We start from the raw sequence: 17153 nt of genomic DNA on the forward strand, positions 1-17153 counted from the left end.
ACACACACACACACACACACACACACACACACACACACACACCAAAATCCCGCAAAAAGAAAACTTCACCAAGAAGGAAAGGTTACCTGGAAAGCTCTTCATTCAATGTGTCATTTCTAAGATTCACTAGATTGGAATGAGGATATAGAGTGGGAATGCGTGGGGTGGGCAAGAAGCAGGGCATAGGGGGAGTTTTAAATGTGTTTCATCCATGACTAATATCTCCAACAATGGGGAATACAACAAATTTTGCCTTTTGTAAAGGGAAATTGAAATTCAAAGTTGTGGAGAAACATTCCTACCCTGGGAGTCATGACAGCCTCCTAGGGTCCAGAGCAGCCGGGCTCTTAGAAATTCACCTTCTTCTTCCAAAGGTGGGTCAAAAGAAGGTGTTGCTTTATTGAGGTAGTATAAATCAAGGACTCGTTCATAGCATAAAACCCCCAAACACCTCTACTATTTGTGTGCCAGTAACTTCCAGTCAAGTTTGAGGAAAGACCCAAATTATCATTATTATTGTTTGTTTTCATGTATGTTTGTTCTGTTTTGCTTTTTAAAACATAGCAGAACTTGTACGTCCAAATGTATGCACACCCTGAGAAAACTTTCAAACCGCTATTTAAAAAGTGGGAGCAGGACCATTCCCTTACATCCCAGAGGACAATTCTAGGCTAGCCCCCTTTTCTATCCCTAACAAGTTTAAAGACAGTGTATCTCACCTGTGGGCAGGTCACTCCCTGTCCCCAGTTTCCTTCACTGGCCTGTCACTCTATATCCATAGCAACTTAACTCGGGTCTGAAAATCAGGAAAACTAGATCGTGAAGTTAGATCTCCTGAGAGATTAAAAATCAATAATCTGTTATTTTAGATATTCTGTCAGAGATCACATTTATTTTTAAAAAGCAACATCTAAGCTGTCCGAGTTCAAAAATCGGTTTCTTTTTTGTAATATAGCACAGGAGAAAGAGTTCCGGAAGTGGCGACTTAATTTGTATCTAATTTCAGCAAAATAATTGCAGACTGCTTCCAGCTTGAATGAGCAGTGAGGTATATAGCTCCAAGTAGTTACTTATTTTAGTAGCACCCCCTTAGGATGAATGCTAGCTATTTTCAGTTGCATGTGGGAAAACCAAAGGCGCTGCCAAGCTGTGGCAAGTTGGCATCGTGTGTGAGCTGTCAACCAGGATACTTTCACTCAGATTCATTTCTAACTTGCAGTTGGCATGTGACCTTTTTCTTTATTCAATTTGGGGTCCTGAGCACTTCCTTTCTCTGCCGCCCTACCTTCCCACCGATCTCTACCCCCACAGGCAGCTTTTGGCTGAATCCATTTAATAATAACAGTGTGAGTGCCAAGTGGGTTGTATAAAATCCTTAGGGAGAGCTGTGAAATGAAGCACATTGTTCTTCAGGGCTCCTAGGGACCAGAATGTACCCATCAACAAAAACTAATATGCAATAAAATTATATGTCTTTCTCTATAATTTATGCAGAGTGGGATAATGCTGCAATGAGGCCATAAATAGCTCTTGGTATATGCTGTAGGCAGCCTCTAAAACAGCCCCCAATAATCATCACTTCCTGGTATTCTCGGTCTCATGTAACCTCTTCTTCAGCGTGGGCTGGATGGACCTGGTGCTTGGCTTTAAACAAATTGAATACAGCAAAAGTGATGGGATGTCACTTCCAAGATTGGGTTACAAAAAGTCTCTCTCTCTTTCTAAGCCAACTGCCATGTTGGGACCTGCCCCATGGAGAGGCCTATGTGGCAAGGAACGGATGTCTCCAGCCAGCAGCCACAGGAGTGAACCTGGAAGTTCACCCTCCTTTGGCAGAACTCTGAGTTGACTTTGGTCCTGGCTGACACCTTGATTACAGCCTGTGAGACCCTGAGCCAGAGGACTGCTAAGTTACAACTGTGTTCCTGACCCATGAAAACTATACGATAACACATGTTGACTGTTTTAAGCTTCTCAGTTTTGGGGTAATTTGCTATGCAGTAATAGAAAACTAACACAGTATATTCCCTAAAGCAGACAGACCCTCCTGCTCCAGTAACCCCACCAGAGTTCTGTCTCCAGACTTACCTCCTGCTACAGCCTCTTTATCACCCCTGGGGACACTTTTGGGGCACATCTTACTCTTAGGTGTCTTTTTAGGAGCTATTTCTTTTGCTGAAACAACCAGCTACCTCTTCCTCACAAGATAAATTCCTGCTTATCCCTTGACACCTGGATCAGATGTGACCTCTGGAGAACCTTCCTAACTCAGCCAGGCAGAGCCCCTACATCCGGCCTTGGGGTCTCCACAGCGCTTTGCTTCTGCATGTGCTGCAGCATATCCCATGGCACTGTCCTTGTTTGTAGGCCTGCTAGGCTGCAGCTCCAGGAGCACAGGAAATGTTTCTTCGTCTTCCAATCCTTGGTGCCTAGCACAGCACCGTGGTAAAACATCATTCTTGGAACGGATTACTGACTGTCTTGCAGGAGCAGGGATCCCAGGCAGAAGAGAACATCTGGTAGCTAGTTCCACTTTCACCTGATGCAGGGATCTTATTACAGCATCCTTAAAATGTTTGGAAGAAGACCACTTTGGGTAATTGGACTACACACACACACACACACACACACACATACACACACATATATACACACATATATATATATATTCCAATATTATATTAAGCATCCAGTCAGCAGATTAAATGCTCCCGCAGCCAGCAGTGGTTTGAAGCTCTCTTGATCTGATCCCAGCCCCTTGATCCATCATTTAAGGTCAGGGGGGCTTGAAAGTTGACAGTCCTATAATTTGAGTTATCATCATTTCAATCCATGACCTTGAAGTTGATATGTCCCAGGTATCATGGACATGCTTTACTTCATTTTTAGAGCAAGCTAGAAAGAAACCATGAAGGCATCCCAAGGGACAAGATAAAGGGACATCCTTAGGGACAAAGCTGAAAGAAAGGAAGATTGTGCTTTTTCTCTCAGATGGTGATCTAGCCCATGAAGGGAGGGGCTCATTGCAGGGCAAGGCTGTTGGAAGATCTTTCAGGAGTGGAATATGTTGTAAGTCTATCTACCCCATCATCATTTTCCCCTCCATTGTTCCTCTGCTGGACCCCAGCTCATCTGTAGCAAATGGCTTCCTAACTGGTCTAATGACATTTAGTAATGACGTTTTCCAAGTTGTTCTCCACAGGGAGATCAAACTCTTTCTGAAATGCACATTGGATCACATCACCTGTCCACTTCAACACTTCAGTGGCTCCCCGTGTATGGCCTTCCCCAGCCTGATTGAGAATCTCACCTCCTTGCTGTCTGCACTCAGGTCACACTTGCCATCTTTCATGGCCTTGAATACACATGTGCAGCCCCACTCTAGGGGATGCCCAGGACCCACTGGGCTTAGTTAATCTTATTGTTCCTTCAGATTTTATTTCACTCATCATTCCCTCAGAGATTTCCCTGACGTCCCATATTAACCAAATCCCCTTATTATATACCCAGGACCTGACACATTGCAATGATGTTAATTTGTGTGGGTGTTTGATCAAGGTCCTCTCCTTTTGAAGGCAGGGACCATGCCTGCCTTTGCTGACCCTATATTCTTGGTACCTAGCATAACCTGGTAAAGAACAGGGATTCAATCAGTATTTGTTGAATACGTGAATGAATGAATGAATTATGGGTGCTCTTTGGGGGTACCTGGAGGGAAGACAGAAATGCGGGAAGAATGAGAATTTAGTGGAACCCAAAGCTGGGGCATAGAAAAGTAATTTGAAGTACACCACCATCCTAAAATGACTTTTGGACTTTCTTTAGACTGAGTGTGAACAACATTTACAGTTAGATGTAACTCCATTCCCCCAGGCTACAGCAGCCTCTGGGAAAACCTAAGATTTCAAGCTGATTTCCAGAGCCTTTGGCTGTGCCTCCTACCCCTGCCACCCCATCCAGCCACACTAGCCCTCCCTCCCTTAGGTGCTGATGCTGGCTCTCCTCTGGGGAGGGGAGGAATGGTCAAGTTGGGAGTGGATGACACCTTAGGCACCCTTACTGAGAGTCTCCATGTGTTACTGCCACCCCTAGCACAGCCCCCACAGCATTTATCCCAGGCATGATCTGCTTGCTGCCCATGGCTCCCCTCTGCTGCACAGGGCACCTGATGGCCACCATTGCTGTGACTGCCCTTGCTGGGGCCTCTACTCTTGGCAGTGGGGGATTTATTTTCCTACAAGTGTGGAAACCTTTTCAGCAAGCCACTGGTGGAGCAATTGATTCCCCTCTTCTTTCCCTTAGATGATTCCCACCCTTCCTTCATTGTCATCTTTCTTAGCAGTTTTGTAGCAGGCAAATAATTTTCCCTTATTTGTTCAAAAATCTTAAATCTAGGAGTATAGGACCTGCTAATTGTTTTTATTTCCTAATTTCTGTTTCTTTCAGGACTCAGGGAGGACTGACAGGACTAGAGTTGACAACCATTCATCCAACAAACTTTTACTGCACGAGGAAGAGAGGTGATCAAAGCACTGCCCTTGTCCCTAGGAAGCTCGCTAGTGCATGGGACTGTGCAGGTGTCTTTACCTCTGGATTAGGCATTCGATGTCAGGCCATGGCTGAGCATCCATCCTCTCTATGCTAATTTTTTCCAAAAGTCAAGAGTTTGGAAGAACACTAATGTGTTTTTCTTCCAGCCTTTCCTACACAAATGACAACATCATTACCCTCAGCTTTTAAAGTGCAAGTCTGTACAGAGATCCCAGAGTCAAGGAGGGCACCTGAGTAATTTGAAATAATTACCTTTTCTTTTTCCTGCCTGAGTCTTGCGTATCTGTGAATCAGCAATGTGGAAACTGGGCTTCAAAAAAATTAAGGGAGGCTTAAAGTGAGCAAAGCAGAGAAGAGCATTGGCAAGAGCTGAGCGCTGCCACAGCAGGAACATCATGCCGATCATCATCTAAGGGAGCTCATGGCGCTGTCTGCCTCCTCTTAGCGACATCCACACAGGCTGGTACAGTCAGATCATTGTGACTTGGACAGGGATGAAAATACTCAGCTGACACCAGTAGCTCCCAGCACAGCCAGGGTATTCTAGAGGTGTGTGGTGTCAGGACAGCCTGTGGGGCCTCATTTATTTACCTGAGTCATCTGAACAAAGCGGTGACTGGCTTTGCCTCGCTCTGGCAAGAACTCACAACAAAGCCAAAGCCTCTTCCTCCACGGCCTTTGCTCCTGCAGCACAGCACTGGCATCTTTTTAGCATCATAGACACTGTCACGTGGCAATCAGTGACAGATGAACTGTCCCTTCCCTGGGCCACAAGTTCTTCAAGGCGGGAGCCTCAGCCCAGTTTCTTCCATGTCTCCAGGTCCCAGCACAGGGCCTGGCTTCTAGCTGGTTTCTGATGAATAAACGAATGGCTGTAGAGATGTACTCTTCGAAACACAAGGGGCTTCTATGTTCAATAGCACAGTACTGTATTGGTTCATTACAGCTTGCAGGACCCAAAGAAGGAATGATTTTTGTTTCCCTGGAAAGGTGTACCTCGTGGGGGCACTGCTCAAGGGAAGGTGCCCACAAGTTGGGGATCAAGGGAGGCACAGGTTGATCAAGGCCCCTGGAATTGAGATGGAGGTGTTCATCCTGCGGAGGCTCTGAACATCTGAGGCAGAGCCTTGATTCTCCAGGAAATTGACTTTGCCGGAGAACAAGGCTGGGGGAGGCAGGCTGTCCTATGGGAGGAGTCGTATTTCAGCCCCACTGAGACCCCCAAAGGAGCACTCCCATGCTTTACCCCAACTGTCCATCAGGGGGCAGGCAGAGGCAAGAGAAGAGGAAAGCGTGCGGCTGGTCAGGCCCAGCACATCCAGCCTGGCATCCCACACGCTGGGCTGCCTGACTCAGACAAAGCCAGGCCGCTCCTGCTGCCTGTTATGGCCTCTGTGATTTTATATGGTTTGGCCTGTGACATCAGACACCACGCGACCATGGTAACCAAAGTATACAGCCTGGAGTGAATGTTAATAAACAGGAAAGAAACGATCCCTGGTGTCTTGCTTTACTCACCATTTGCAGTCTTGTTATCCACGCCTAATGTCTCCTTTATTACCACGAGCAATTGAGATGTACCTGAATTCAGCAACTTTTAAAAATGAAAAGCTAAACTGGGGAAATGAGAGTTGGTTTCCTGGTTTAACTAACTTTGAAAATAGTGCCATGAGTGACCACTGCCTCTTGATATCCTGCTCAACACTCCTCTTATGTACAAACATGTAATTTAAAGAGAAAATTATTTCCTTGATAATCCCCACATGCCTTCAAAAGTCATTTTCCCCAAAGAAACGTCAGGTGATGGGATCCCTTAATTGGTTAAAGTTTTTCCTAATATCCTCAAGGATTGAAGAAAAACAGCACACCTGTCTTCCTACACAAATTACCATCCTATACAAATTAATGGGCCCAGAGGCCCAGATCTAAAACAAACTAGGACTGAGTATAAAGGAATAAATGTTTTACCAGGCCAGATCACAGAAGTGAAAATCTTTGTGTAGAGATGAGAGCTGCTTCATACAACATCAGAGAGTTTGAAGGTTATAGTTCTCCTGCCTACCAAGAATATCTGATTAGAAGCTTTTTAAACTTTGCCTTAGTGAAGTTAGACTCTTTAGTAAATTGCATCTTTAATTAGAATAAGAACAAACCAATCATATTAAATGAACCAATAGAGAATGATAAAAGAGTCCTAAAAGAAATAGTTTTCTAATGGAATCAGAATTCATATGCAAACCTTTTCATGCTGCAGACTTTTTTGAAAAGTCTCGATTTCATTCCAATAGTATTCACAGCTGAGAAATATCTTTTAAAGATATAGCATGATATCAAGTTACTTTAATAGTTTGCAAAATGCTCTCAAGAATTACCTAAAAATATGCAGTTTCTATGATACCATAGATGAGTTCATCTAAAATTGTTTGATCTTCAATTAAAAACATAAACACGCTTGGATATATTTGGACACAGATGTTGCCAGAGTTTCCAGATTTCATCGTTCAAAGGTATTTCATAAATATGAAAAAATGTGTTGAGAAGGCATCCGTCTGATTGGGTATTCAGGCTTACAAAGAAAGTAATTACAGGGGCAGAGACTGGGAGTCAGCCCTCATTCATCTCAATTCTCTCTCACATATCAGCATAGCTTGACCTTGATTTTTTAGATGCAAGTAAAGGACATTGATGTAATTCAAATAAATTAGTTTTTTTCAAATATCCTGAGGAGTCTGGAATCAGACATGACAGACTTGATGGACAAAAGCCTGACGGAGAACCAACTCTGAAGTCGTCATAGTGGTTCTAAAAACAGTGTCTTTCCATCTTATTGACCTAAATTTTCATCTTCTTTCTAGGGAATATTTGCTTGCCATGTCCTTGGAAAAGGTCCACCTGTCGGCTTCTCCTCTCTCTTCCTTCTCTTCTGCGTTTGCGTCTTCCATTGAGATTCCCACCAGGGAATGTCACTGCCACCATGGCATCCTCTGGTCAGCTGAAGTGACCTTCAACCTTCCTTGCCTTTCTCTGAGGGCAGGGGCCTTGCTTCTCCCATTAACAAAGCACTTTCGGGCAACTTTTTGGTTTCTTCACGGTTGATTAAACTGTGTTTATTTAGGACCTTTCTCCTCTTTCTGTGTCCGGCTGCTGACCTTTCTGCTGGTTCATTGTTGGAGGAGAATGCTCACAGGGCAGTCTATCTGACTGCTTGTTAGCAGCTTTGGTAAAGATTTTGTTCTGGAAAATGTTTAGCCTGTAGAAATACTAGTGCGTCTTCAAAGCATACGACGTTTTGCTTGGATAGTGTTCAGAGTTGCTGTTACTGGGTAAGGCCAGAAGCATGTGAAAGAGAAAAACCTGAGGTAGCCTGTGAGCTATAACTGCTGGCATCTCCCTCGAACCTGGTGCATGTTGATCATCTTGCATGAAGCTCCATAAAGCTTCACTTGGTGTGTGTTTTTTTTTTTTTTTTTTTTTGAGACGGAGTCTTTCTCTGTCGCCCAGGCTGGAGTGCAGTGGCGCAGTCATGGTTCACTGCAGCCTTGAACTCCTGGGCTCCTGAGCAGCTGGGACTATGGGCGCGTGCTGCCACACACACACACACACAAATAATTTTTATTTTTATTTGTTTGGAAACAAGGGGTTTCCTTATGTTGTCCAGGCTGGTCTTGAACTCTTAGCCTCAAGCAATCTTCCAGCCTCAGCCTCCCAAAGTGCTGCGATTACAGGCATGAGCCACCACTCTTGGAGATTCTTAATAAGAGTAGATGGACATGGTTTTGTTGCTTGGAAATGGGAAGAAGAGAGAAAATGAGGCACAGAAAGTTTTGTTGAGTGACCAAAAGAGAAGCCAGGACAAACACCTTAAACCAGAACTCCATTTTTGGAGATTCTTGTCTGTAGGACAGCGAACACCCCTGCTGCCACCCTGCCCTAGGTTCTCAGGCAGGCTCTGCTCCCCAGTAGCCCCCACACTCCGAGGCCCAGCCAAATGCCAGTTCCACCACATGCAGGCATCAGTTCTTTCTCTAAGCACTGTGACTTGTACTTGCTATACCTCTCAGAATGGAATTTTTGTGTTTTGCTTATTCGTGTATGAATCTTATCACGCTGGCTTGATTGCAAGTGCTTGGGGTGTGAAATGTATCTCTGCATGCCCAGAAGCATGTGGTACATATATTAGTGAAAGCAAATGGATAAATGGAGGTGCAGATTGATGCTGTCCCTAGTTCTTCTCTTTAATGCCACCTACTCACTTGGATAACTTGCCCTCCCCATTCGTCACACTGTGCTCAGCTCCTAGCTTCTGCAATTGGTTTGGCCTTACTCTGTAGTTTGGTTATTTGTCCGTCTCACCTTTATATCTCTGCCTAGTCATTGTTACCCATCTTAGATGATAAACTCTTAGGGGACTGAGGTTCCACTTAACTCCCTTTGCCTACCACTTGACAAAAACACAGGGCATGACTAAACACTTAATGGACTTCAGAAGATGATACTTATAATCAGAGAAGTGAATCACTAAAGCTGATCGTCCATCCTCTCAGAATGAAGGTTGAATGGTTCAGGACTTTGTGAAGTTCTTAGTCACCATTGCCCCCTTCCTCATCGTGAATCCTCCCCTATACATTTTGTTTAGCTGCAGGCTAAACTAAGAATAATATTTTCTTATTCTTAGAAAATAAGATTAGAAGACTGCTTCTAAAGGCCAGGTTTCTCAACAGCAGCATGTTGACATCTTGGGTTGGATAATTCTGTCGTGGGGGCTGTCATGAGCATTGCTGGACATTTTGCAGCATTTCTGGCCTCTACCCATAGATGCCAGTAGCATGCCCCCCCATTTTTAGACATTGCCAGAAGTCCCTAGGATGGGGTGGGGGAGCAAAGCCCCTGGTTGAGAGCCACTGCTTTAAGGGATAAAGGTGGAAGAGGGAAGCCATGGAGGAAAGGAAATGATGGTCATAGCTAGGTGTTCTTCTCCTTGGAGGTTTTTGTTTTGTTTTTTTAAAAATGAAAGCAGCATGGTGTTCTGCTCTGACAGTTGGGAGAGGAGAGTCTTCCAAATGCATTTAAATTATACAGCATTTCACCACTTTGCCCCTTTTCTCCCTTTAGGGGCTATTTTTTTTTTTCATCATTACCACTAGGTTGGACCTGCTTTCTGTGGCTTGATCCCATCTTGTTTTAGGAATAGCTTTCTGGAAGCTCTGACGGGCACACAATGACTTGCTGGGAGTGGCACCAGCGGGCTGCTTTGCTGTCCCAGTGCCCGGACACTGCCCTCATGAGGATACTTGTTTAGGACTCTGCTTCTCCACTTTGCTGATCTGGGAACTAGATTTTTTTTTCTTTTCCCTGTGAATTAGTAAGCCACTGGGAGCAATAATTCACCAAAACTGGACTCACCAGACACTGGGCTGCACACCAGACTATTACAGTATTGCTTTAAAATGCATATCCCCAGAGCCCTCACCCGGAGTTGGAACATGGGCAAGCAGCATGAAATGTGGCCCAGAGTGCACGTAGGGCCCCAGGCCAGTGGGCCCCAGCCCTGGCCTGGATGTCTTGCCCTTTCTGTCTCAGCTGCCAAGGAGTTGACCTTCGTGGCCAGGAGAGGGTGGGGCGGAGGAAAAGCTGGGATTTAAGAAAAGAGTGAGAGCTTAAAGATGTGCACGATCTTTAGAAATAATTTGCGGTGTCTGCGTCAGTGAATGTTGGTGTCCCAAGGCAGAGTGCCAGTCGTTCCTAGTGGACACCTTTCCAGAGTGGCCTTCGATTATCAGGGTGACCGAAGAACTGCAGTAGCTGTGGCAGAGGTGGAGTCAGGACAGAGGGCGTTGGGTGATTTCAGGAGCTATTCTCGCCAGGCTGTGGGAAAGCCTGATGAAAATGCTCTGCTTCTGTGCGGAGCTCATCTCCCTAGAGATGGGCACAGTCACTTCTGCCCTGAGGGGGAGCTGCTCTCTGGCTGAAAGGGGCTGTGCACTGGTTCTGCAGATCCCCCAGCCCTTCCTCCCTTGTAGACCACCCTTCTTTGTCATCACACTCTGTCATCACATGACCTATTTATTTATTTCTTATTTTGGATGGAGTCTCGCTCTGTCACCCAGGCTGGAGTACAGTGGTGCGATCTCGGCTCACTGCAACCTCTGCCTCCTGGATTCAAGAGATTCTCCTGCCTCAGCCTCCCGAGTAGCTGGGATTACAGGCACACAACACCATGCCTGGCTATTTTTTTCTTTTTTTCTTTTTTTTTGTATTTTCAATAGAGATGGGGGTTCACCATGTTGGCCAAGCTGGTCTCGAACTCCTGAGCTCAAGTGATCTGCCCACCTCGGCCTCCCAAAGTGCTGGAATTACAGGCGTGAGCCACCACACCTGACCCACGTGCCTTTTTTTTTTTTTTTTTTTTTTTAATTTCAAAGGTCTGGTCACCTGCATTTGCTAACTCAGTGAATGACCTCCTGCATTCTGGGTTTGTTTAGCAAAGCTCCTAGAACCTAGAGATCAGCAGGGCTTTCTTCTGAACAGAGCTGCAGCCCCTTTGCTGCCCCAGAGCTAGAGCAACGGGTCACGAGTGTTCTCTAGGTTTGTCCCTTGCTTTACCCTGTGGGATATTCCTTCTCTGGAGATGTTTTCTCTTTGATGGTAGCTAAAGCTGACAGATGTTTCTGCTAAGTGGATGGTGAATGCCTTTGGAAAGTTCGTATTTCTCCCAATAGAGAGGCAGGAAAAAGAAAGGAACATTGTGGTCTCCCTGTTTTCAACCAAGGAAAGTGGAAAGCAGAAAGCCATCTCTTTTTCTATGCTGTCAGGGTGCCTGGTTCTGTCTTTTGAGCCCTGCCCATCTTTTGGGCCCTGGCCAGAGCACATCTCTGCTGGGATGGCAGCAGATCCTCAGGATGTGAAAATGCGTTGGCTGGACCTGTTTTTGTGTCAACGAACCAAGTGGGGCATTAAGTTAACCACACGGAGAGGACCTTTTCTCCACTTGAGTCATTCTCACATCCATTGCTGGGCCTTTGTCAGAGAGTCCTTTGTCACTTTTGAAAATGTTATTTCTTAGGAAATAAAAGAACAGTATGGCCATGGTTAGTTTTGCTGGTAAGTTCTATTACTTGACACACAGTTACTGTAATAGAAAAATATGAATCTGATCAGTGTGTTAGGAGGTCTGTTACTACCACAACCATCATCTTTGTCCCCAAACACCACGATCCTGTACTTCAAAAGCATGTTCTTCAAAAGCCATTGTTGTTGGGGAAACAGGACAAACTGTGCTTGTCTAATGCTGATTTCCTCTAAAATGAAAGAGAGGAGAATGAAATGAGGCCATGCAGTTCCAACAGAGCTCTCTGCAAGTGTTGTTTCCATACTGGTGCGTTTTGTCACTGATTTTGGTCAGGGATGTTCAGATTTTCTGTTTGCATTTAATTTGCATTGCTTTTTGTTCAGCCCTGTACAGGTCAACATTCTTCGCACTCATTTAAGTTAAATGTGCCTCCTTAAAGGTGTCTCCGCATCTTCTGAGGACATGAAAAGATGCAGGTCAGGGATTTGACAATGGGGTTTTGAACCCCAAGGATCAGCATGGAGCAGCTTTCTGGATCAGTAATTCTACTCGTAAACTTTTGGGAAATGTTGTTTTTATATTAAGTGGTGGTGTAATAATGGAGTTGAGTGCTTAATTTGCATGAATTTTAAAGGTAATGTTCAATGCATCAAAAATATTTAATGCTTATAACAGGTGCCATAAGTGATCCCCTCAGAATCCTGAAGTGGATAGAATTATGAGTCGAATTGTGTCCTCCCAGAATATGTTGAAGTGCTAATCCTATCCCTCAGTACTTCAGAATGTGAACTTTTTTGGGAGTAGGATGATTGCAGTTGAAATTAGTTAAGTTCAGAAGAGGTCACACCGGAGTAGGGTTGGCTCTAGTCCAATATGACTGGTGCCCTTATGAAAAGGAGAAATTTGGACACAGCCATGTGCACAGGGAGAACACTATGGGAAGATGGAGGCAGAGATCAGGGTGATGCTTCTGCCCGACAAGGAATGCAGAAGATTGCCAGAAAACCACCAGGTAGGTAAGAGGCCTGGAACAGATCCTTCTCTCACAGCCCCGAATTTTAGACTTTTGGCCCCCAGAACTGTGAGACAATAAATTTCTCTTGTTTTAAGGTACTCAGTTTGTGGTACTTTGTGACGACAGTTCTGGCAGACTAATACACGTGGCCATTCTCTTCTCTTGCTGAGGGTGCTTTATTGACAGAGCTTGAGGAACACTGAACTGGGTCATGGAAAGAGTTTAATTTTGGAGTCCAGAGAGCCAGCTTGGGATTCTGGCCATGCCACCTACAAGTTGTGTGTCCTTGGGCGTCAATCCAAATGTCCTATTGTGAGCATAAGCAGGAGGGTGCATGTAGTAACACCAAGAATGGAACCTGGCAACCTGGTGGATTCTCAATGGATGCTATTCTCACCTTGCCTTTCCCTTCTGAGCATTTGTCTAAGAGATGAAAAGCTTGGAGCCTGGAAAAGTAAAATGCCTTGTCCTCAGTTACACTGTGAGCTGCTGCAAGGCTGGATATCAAGTCCAGGCCACCTGATGCCACACCTGCTCTGTGGTTACTCTCGATGTAGTCTTTGGTGATCCTCATGTCCCCATTATAAAAATTCCCCACATATTGTGTCCTATAAAGAATTATAAAGGAGAATCTGTAGGCCCCAGATGCAGTTTCTACCATTAAGTGAAAAGCGCCTGCTCCTGAAAGGTTCTTGCACTACCCCAAGAGCCTTTGTAACAAAATGTATGCCCCAATGTCATTTTTTTTCACATATTCTTGACGTGTAATCGTTAGCATGAGTTGATTATTGGCTCATGAAAACTTACATTTTATTAAAAGGCGTTTTGCAATGTTCCTTATAGGAAAAAAGGGTTTGCATCTTTTAAGAAGGAACCAATCAGAGTCACAGGGTTGATGGAGGTTGTGAAAACTGCAGAGGCCTGTCCTGCAGGAACACAATCTGGTTGCATGGTAATGAGGCATAATAAACAAGGGATTCAAGCAAAGCCACTGGTGGTGACTAATTCCAGATGCTAGGTGGCATGCATGCATTACATCTTTTTAACAGAATAAAGCCACGGAGGAGAAATCAATTTGCAGATTCAGGAATGTTGCCAGAGTTATGTTCCAGTATCGATAAAGATCAAGGGCTGGAGTCCAGCCTGCATGGTTCCTGCCTACCCTGAGGAAGTCAGACACACTCTGGAAAGAGCTACAGATCTCCTTCTCCAAAACATACCCCAATACACCTCTCTACAAAATGTTTCAAACATTACCAGGGGTTCAGCCCCTCTCCCAGGCTCACTTCAGCTCACTCTTAGATCCCTGAACTCCAGGTTAAAAACCATCCGCATTTCCCATATTGGCCTCCCTCAAAAAACAAAAACAAACCAAAAAGAAAAAAAATGAAGTCCTAGCTTAAAGGACATTTTATGACTTCTCTTTTATTTTTTGTTTGTTTTGTTTTGTTTTGTTTTGAGATGGAGTATTGCTCTGTCGCCCAGGCTAGAGTGCAGTGGCGCGATCTTGGTTCACTGCAAGCTCGGCCTCCCGGGTTCACGCCATTCTCCTGCCTCAGCCTCCTGAGTAGCTGGGACTACAGGCGCCCACCACCATGCCCGGCTGATTTTTGTTGTTGTTGTTGTTTGTTTGTTTGTTGTATTTTTAGTAGTGACGGGGTTTCACCATGTTAGCAAGGGTGGTCTCGATCTCCTGACCTCGTGATCCGCCCGCCTCGGCCTCCCAAATTGCTGGGATTACAGACGTGAGCCACCACGCCCGGCCCATGACTTCTCTTTTTATTTAATCACCACGAGCAACTCAGAAAAAAAATCATGTGGCCTGGAGCAAAGAATAATCATCAATACAGTAGTATTAGTGGGAGAAACTAGAAACCACCGTTTATTGAATGAAAAGGTCTACCAGAGTCTGGACGCCTGGCTGGGTTTTAGGCTCTTTCAAACGTGTGGTCATGTGAGCATGAGTGAACTTCTCTCAGCCTCAGTTTCTCTATGAATGCCTGCAGAAGTCACAGCATCCACCTCACAGCTGCCTTGTGAGCAATAAATAACACGTAGATCTCAAGTCACCATGTGAACTGTCAATGAATAGAAAGCAGTATTATTCATATGAAAAATAAACTTAGTGACAAAAACACTTAAGCATTTATATTTTTTAGAACTTTGTTCTAAAATTTGAGAATTTTAATACATTGTAATAAAAAATATATTTCATGAAAAAACAAGAGAATGAAAGATTTGATCCTATTCTATCCACGTTTGAATTTTTATGTCTAGAGGGAAAGCCTAACCTAGAAATTGCAAACCAGTCCACAAGTGTATTGTTTCATCTGCAGAGTGTTAAGCAAGCTTTGTTTTGTTTGTTTTTTAAATAAATTGCCAACATTTAAAACGGTAAGATTTTCCCATTAAACAAACCCTGAGCCAGGTGTGGTGCACACCTGTAGTCCCAGCCACTTGGGAGGCTGAGGTGGGAGGATCGTTTGAGCCCAGGAGTTCAAGGCTGCAGTGAGCCATGATTGCACCATTGCACTCCAGCCTGGGCGAGAGAGTGAGACCCTGTCTCAAAAACAAAAACAAAAAACCCCAAACCAAAACAAAAACCCAGGATTTTCAGTTTCTTTCAGACAAATAAAAGCAGAATTTGTAGCACAACTGGTTGGGGTTTTCTACAGCCCACTGTGCCCACTCCTGGGCTGTTTGCTACCCTGGGCCAGCCACAGCCAAGGTATCTCCTGGTGTCACTTTCCCACCAGGAGGCCTAGAGTTTCAAGTAGCTCCTTCCTTCCTTCCTTCCTTCCTTCCTTCCTTCCTTCCTTCCTTCCTTCCTTCCTTCCTCTTTCTTTTTCTTTCTGTCTTTCTTTCTCTCCCTCCTTCCTTCCTTCCTCCTCCTCTTCTCTCTTTCTTTCTCTTTCTTTTTCTTCCTTCTTCCTTTCTTTCTTTCCCTTCCTCCCTCCCTCCTTCTCTTTCTTTCCTTTTCTTTCTTTTTCTTTTTCTTTCTTTCTTTCTTTTTCTTTCTTTCTTTCTTTCTTTCTTTCTTTCTTTCTTTCTTTCTTTCTTTCTTTCTTTCTTTCTTTCCTCTTTCTTTCTTCCCTCCCTCCCTTTCTTTCTTTCTTTCTTTTCTTTCTTTTTTCTTTCTTTCTCTCTCTCTCCTCTCTCTTCTCTCTCCTCTCTCTTCTCTCTCTCTCCTCTCTCTTATCTCTCTCTCTCTCTCCTCTTTCTTCTCTCTTCTCTCTCTCTCTCTCTGTCACGCAGGCTGGAGTGCAGTGGTGTGATCTCAGCTCACTGCAACCTCCACCTCCCGGGTTCAACTGATTCTTATGCTTCAGCCGCCCAGGTAGCTGGGATTACAGGTGTGCACCACCACACCTGGCTAATTTTTGTATTTTTAGTAGAGATGAGGTTTTGCCATGTTGGCCAGGCTGGTCTCTAACTCTTGGCCTCAACTGATTTGCCTGCCTTGGCCTCCCAAAGTGCTGGAATTACAGGCGTGAGCTACTGTTCCTGGCCTCAAGTAGCATCTTTCTAAAAAAAAAATTAAACTTGTAAGGAGACAGCCAGTGCTTGAGACCAAACATGGGGTGTGTGGTTGCTTGTCCCTCAGCTTTGTTTTACCCTCGGGTAAGGCTCCTTGGCCCAGATGTGGGTGAACACTGCCTGGGTGGAGGGAGCCTCTTTCTTGTAAAATGAGCACAGGATTAAGTCAGATGAGCGAGGATTAAGTCAGATGACATAACCTTGCAAGAGTCAACATTCAGGAAATGGCAGTTCTGAGCAGGGGCATCCCAGACCACTCAGGACATCACAAGATTCTGACAAGTAATCTGCACCTCCAACTCCAAGGAGCAGTGGCCACAGTTGGCACCACATCTGTTTGCCAGGATCAGCTTGAGGAAGAGGGTACCCCGTGAGACCACAGTTTCTGAGGAAAAGGACACAGGCCAAGGGACTGGAACCCAAAGTGGAAACAGACCTTAAGTGCTAACACGGATGCCTTTTGCTTTTGGTTACTCACTCCTGTGTAACGATGAGTGTTAGAATGTCCAGGGAAATGTGCTGAGCAGAACTGTCTGTTTTAACAAGGCCACATGTAGCAGAGTCGTGTACCTGAATTTGCTCCAAAGAAGACATTACCAGTGATAGCCTGGTGCATTGGCCCCAAGGGCTCACTTCCGGAACAAATACACAACCAACTTCCTGCAGAGAGCCCATGGCCAGGGCCTGTAAACCTAAGGAGGCCTGGGCTTCTTTGGTGTGGGAGGGAAGCAGCTGCCAGGCACTGCTATGGGCCTGAGTGGCATTATCGTCAAGGAAATCAGCAGTCCCCAGAAGCCATGCCCAGAAGTGATCTCACTGCTTTCTTCTCCCTGCCAAGGATTCTACCCAAGTCTGTTTTATAGGAAGTTGCCTTTCTTTTGAGCAGAAGAGGACCTCCCCTGTGTTGAGCAAAATGTGAGTAAATGATTACTGGCAGCTATAAAAGGATCTCATAAAGCATTTCTGTGATCCCCCCAAAAG

The 17153-nt window shown here is 44.9% G+C and overlaps 1 long non-coding RNA gene across 1 annotated transcript in view; it reads right to left on the minus strand.

Annotated features, from left to right (window-relative positions):
- LOC131382539 (uncharacterized) overlaps window positions 1-5302 on the minus strand; it is a 5967-nt gene extending 665 nt beyond the window's left edge. Inside the window, exon 1 of the long non-coding RNA XR_009212091.1 lies at window positions 4804-5302. This is a non-coding gene — a long non-coding RNA (uncharacterized LOC131382539). The remainder of the gene's footprint in view (window positions 1-4803) is intronic.
- Window positions 5303-17153: the final 11851 nt, after the last annotated feature.

The sequence above is a fragment of the Hylobates moloch genome, unplaced genomic scaffold (assembly GCF_009828535.3).
Source record: "Hylobates moloch isolate HMO894 unplaced genomic scaffold, HMol_V3 SCAFFOLD_44, whole genome shotgun sequence".
NCBI lineage: Eukaryota > Metazoa > Chordata > Mammalia > Primates > Hylobatidae > Hylobates > Hylobates moloch.